Consider the following 5,628-nt stretch of genomic DNA (forward strand, 5'->3'; position numbering starts at 1 on the left):
GACAATAAATGTCTTAAACTTTTCTGTGATTAGTATTTGTGCATGTGGATCATTTGGGGAATACATCTGGTAAAAAATGATGTTACATGACCTGACACAGGTGATTCATGATAAAAAAAATCATCCGTTGTGAGTCATTTTAAAAGGATTCTGCAGAGATCATGCCAAATTTCCTCCAGATCATTATCTCAAGCAGGAGCAATGATGTCTCATTTTGTTTTTTTCACATAGACAGGACCAGGTTGCCTTTGAAAATGTATTTTCTTAAAGGGATAGTGGAGGATTTTCATGAATTTTTGAAAAGATCCACCCTCTTCACTTAAAAAAATAAAAAGCACATGGACAACCCTGTACCCGATCCAGAGAGGGAATGCGTGCATGAGCAGATTTCTCCTCGTGCACGCTCTGTTTAAAAGTTGCTGTTTGCATCGCTCATATAAGCTTACTTTCCAAAAGAAGATTTGCAATTTTTCCAACTAGGTCAAACTTTAAGTGAAAATGAGGATGAGCACGTAGGAGGGCCTTATGTAAACACATCCCCACAGTGATTGACAAATAGGAGGACCACTTATTTTGATGATCCAACTGGAAAAAGAACATCCTCCACTATACCTTTAATAAATGATATTATGTGTTAAACACTCTTTGTTAAATGTACAGCTTATCTCACAACATTTTAAATATTTTTTTCTACATGTTTGACTTGATTCTTGGGTTTAGGGATAAGTTGTTTTCTTTATCATTTCTGTGCTGTTCTAAATGAAATACACAAAATTGCTATATCATTGTGTACATCTTTAATTTATTACCCATTTTATGAAGACCTTTACCCTGTAAATGTCCTGTGAAACAAACAGGGCTCACGCAGCTTCGGCCTCAATGGACCGTAGAATAACAACACGGGAGATAAAGTGGTTTTCTGGTCCGATGCCAGCGGTGACGCATCCAGCAGCCTTCCTCAGTCACATCAGCTGTTCCCTTTAATGGAGCCCTGGAACACAGCTCCCCAAAGGACCCCACCTGGGAGACGAGTGTGTGATGACGGCGTACGGACAGAAGGGAAGCAGCGGTAAGTGTGGGCTGTCATCTGCTGATGCTGCTCATAATTAGTGTGTAATCTCCTCACTGACATGGTGCTCTCAATGTGGGTCAGTGGCTGTGTCCTGGTGGCCTACAACAATGTATGTGTACAACTGACACCACGACACAGCTCTCACAGCTAATTTGCACAATCACGCTCTCCTCTCAGCACCTGATGATCCATCTCACATTACCGAGTCTGTCCAGACTAGACATCTAAAACCCCACTGACACTGTTCTGTAGTTGACATAATAAATACATTTTTATATTTCAGTTAAACATCAGATTGGTGCTTTTACAGAGACAATGATGTGGATAGGTTATTATTGTTAATAAACATAACTACATTGTAAGTGTGTTTGATTTTTGTTTTTAATATTTTAAAAAGTAATAAGCTATAAATAAAGATATTTAAAGTATTGGAAAAGTAGACTGATAGGAGTTCTTGCCAAATCATGCATACTTGAAACTTTACATTTAGTCTCCTAAAACCATGTTGGTGGAAATTAAAAGATATATGATTTTTGAATAAAAGAAGAGAATCAGAAAAGTGTGGCATCTGAGTTATGTCGCTTGACTCAATACTTTTAATATTACAGCTGTAAGTACCAGGACATATTTTTACCTGCTTGTATGTTTAATATGCTTAATACAACAGTGCAAAACAGTTTAGACTGAGCCAGATTTGTTGCAGAGCAGCTGTAAACATCACTATGTATTGACATAAACTATTCCATAATAGCTCTACCTATATGTTTTGCGTTATTTTCTGTTGGGACTGTGAAGCAGTCTTTTGCAGCATCTTTTTTCCAGTATGTCCCTGTTTCCCTCCATTGCTCTACCCTTCATCTCAGGTCAGCTTCACTGTTCCTCATGAAAATGTATTTTCAAACCATGAAGCTGCCGCCACTATGCCTCACAGTGGAGGGTGTTGTATAGATGTACAATGTTAGTTTTCTGACACGCAATGGATGCAGACTGAAATAATTCAGTGGCTTCATTTGATCAAAGAAACTTCGATATTTCTGTTTCTCAAACTAAAAATCACTTTTCATTATTTTGGTTGAACCGTGGCTTTTGTCTTGCAGTTCTTCTGAAGGGGCCACAGTTGTGGGGTTTATACTGATTCTTCTATCTAAGCAGTGTCTATCTACAGTTCTTGCTATTTTAAATCCCCTCAGCTTTATCTCTGAAATGTCTGCCTTTATGAAACTGTTTAATGATTTCCTCCAACAAACACGTCAGGCCTTCATGATCAAGTTGTAGTTTTAGGTCAATTACACAATGATACACTCTGTTTACCAACTGGGGATGCAGAAGACAATTGCTTGTGCTGTGCTTTATTTAGAGGCTTAATGGAATGCACAATTGTTGTCTTTCATGCATTGGTGCATCAGAGCTTCTGTTTGTAATGTGATGAAACTTTAAGAGTTTTGTGATTGATGAATAACTTTCAAGGCATCATCCATTTCTAGGTTTGAATCTGGCCTGAAATAGATGATATATGAGAACTTGATTCAATTGTTTACAATATTTTTACCTTTTCACTTTATTCTGCACATTAACTGGAGAGCAGCAGGCAGGAACTGAGATGTTCAGCTCAAGATTCAGCACTCCAAGCAAAGGCTTTCCATTACAGTGCTGTGCCCACAGCTTGTTTTTTGCGCCATCTGGTGACTAAAATTAGTTACTGCGTAACCTGCTTCTAAAAGAAAATTATTTCCAAATTAGCCTGGAACTCCTTACAAACATCCAACCACAGACAATTGACAATTTTACAACCACAGACAATTTTACTATGATTAGTAAAATGTACAAATAAAAAAATAATATATATACATAAATATATATATAGTGTACACCTCCTGATCTTTCATATTTTGCCTACAACAGCCATACCTTTTTTGTAGTCATTAAAAGTTATCTGAATTACGATTTTATCAGGTCTTCTATAGGTCATTTATGAACGTCTTTCAGTTGCATTTTTCCTCCCACTTTAGGCCCTCTATCTGATTATTTTACTGACAAGGACTCCACTTAGTTTAGGAGAGCACTTAGACACCACCAAAAAGAATCCTGATGCTATCTCCATGTCTCTGCTTGGTGTTTAGATAGCATCAGTTGGTTATTTATTGCCCTCAAGATGCTACAATCTGCTAAAGTCCTTCACCCAGTGTGTTATGAAGAATTTCCTTTTGCTTACCTTACCATCCTCTGGATGAGGACCCACGTTTATCTTGTCTATACATGATAAACTTGGTCCTTATTTAGTTTTGTAGCTATTTGCTTAAAGAAATTGGCATCTGTTTCCTTTATATTCCAAGGAAACAAGAATGGAGTATAGGTAAAAATTTCTAAAATGTGATCAGCTTTATAATACAATGGAAAAAAATGACGGTTAGCTACGTTTTAACCGTATCAATGTACTCTCGAAAAAGGCTCATTATTTTCTAAAAGATTTCAGTGTAAGATAAGTCAACTGCAAATATTTATTTCCTTATTTCAAAGGGGAATTGGCTTTCAAGTGTTGTATGCCTTCTATGGAGCAAGTGGGTAAAAGTTCTTTTGATCTTGAATTTCAATATAAGGACCATGGAAGACAGATGAAAGCGGGGCCTTCTGATCCTTCTGACTTATTGAGTTTTAAGCAGGAGTTGTAAGGAAACTGTTAGCCTATTAATTGTGAATTAGCTTTTTTCGTCAGTGTCAGCCCTTCCTTTCATTGGGAAGCAGAACTCGCAACGCGTTGGATTATTCTCCACTAATAGGGAACGTGAGCTGAGTTTAAAGCATAGTGACACAGATTAGTTTAACCATACTTAATCTATCTCAATGTAATACCAATAAAAATACAAATAAAAACAATAAAAAGATTTAAAAGCCCAAAACCCCTTAATAATGGAGATAGGTGTGTGTCTAGAGAGATAAACAGGCTCTAAGACTGTGGTGGGCTTGCTGCCATTCTCCCTTCCACTAGTGGTACGCTGCCATAAATACCAAAACAATTAAGAAATATGTTCCACAGCGGTTTAGGATTAAAAACAATTTGATTAATTTTAATGAAAAACACACACACACACACACACACACACACACACACACACACACACACACACACACACACACACACACACACACACACACACACACATACATACATACATACATACATACATACATACATACATACATACATACATACATACATACATACATACATACATACATACATACATACATACATATTTATCCTAATTAATAACAGAAGTGTAAAGAGAAATTCCTCTTCAACGTACCCACCCAGACATCATCTAGTAGAAGCCTATCCTCCCAATAATACCAGCTTTCACCTGTAAGTGGATTGCCAGCTTTCATACTTTCTGGAGGCAGCAGTTGAGGCTGAGCATCTTCTACAAGAACAAACCAGTGAAGCCTTGTTCTCTTCCAGCTCTTCAGATTCCCTCGTTCTCTATGAAGACAAATAACTCCACCTTAATCGATGCGTCTAGGAAACTGGTGGATCAGCTGGTCCACTGGTGTGATCAGAACTCCCTGGAGCTTGATTCACTGAGGAATTTAAAATGAAGAAAAAAAATAAGCACTTCCTTCCATCACCATCCTAAACAATGCTGTTTAAACTCAGAGCACTGCCTTGCTATACATCTGACACGAACATAGTTCCGAAGAAGGCCTATTGGAGGCAGTACTTCCCGCACCACCTCAGGAACTAAAACCCTCCAGCAAAGCCACTGGACATCTTCTACACTGCCACTATTCAGTCTGCTTTGTGACCATCACTGTGTGGTTTGACTCTGAAACCAAAGAGTTCAGATTCCATTGAACAATTAGTTCTGCAGAGGTGATCATCAGAATCCATCCAGAAATTGAACAGGTCGAGGATAAGGAAACACAACTTACATCTCTGGCAACCCCACACATCCTGCAAAGGGTTGTTTGCTAAGATGAGCTGATGAACATTATAAAAACTTTGAACCCTAAGTAATCAACAAATAGATTCATTCAAGTCCAGGAATCATAATGCATGATTTTCTTAACTATTTTTTGTATGATACAGGTGCAAATAGCTATTTAAAGACCTGAGGAAATCAATGTTAATATTTGGTACAGAACCTTTTGTTTGTAATTCCAGAGGTCAAATGTTTCCTGTAGTTTTCCATCAGGTTTGCAAACACTGCAGGAGGGATTTTGGCCGACTCCTCATCACAGATCTTCTCTAGATCAGTCAGGTTTCTGTGCTGTCGCTGAGAAACGCCGAGTTTGAGCTTCCTACAAAAATTATCTATTGGGTTTAGGACTGGAGACTGGCTAGGCCACACCACCTTGATATGCTTCCTCCAGAGCCACTCCTTGGTTATCCTGACTGTGTGCTTCAGGTCATTGTCATGTTGGAAGACCCAGCCTCGACTCATCCTCAATGCTCTAACTGAGGGAAGGAGGTTGTTCTGCAAGATCGCGCAATACATGGCCCCAGTCATCCTCTCCTTAATACAGTGCAGTCGCCCTTTACCATGTGCAGAAAAACAGCC

This window comes from Cyprinodon tularosa, unplaced genomic scaffold, assembly GCF_016077235.1.
Source record: "Cyprinodon tularosa strain WSP-4 unplaced genomic scaffold, ASM1607723v1 ctg33, whole genome shotgun sequence".
NCBI lineage: Eukaryota > Metazoa > Chordata > Actinopteri > Cyprinodontiformes > Cyprinodontidae > Cyprinodon > Cyprinodon tularosa.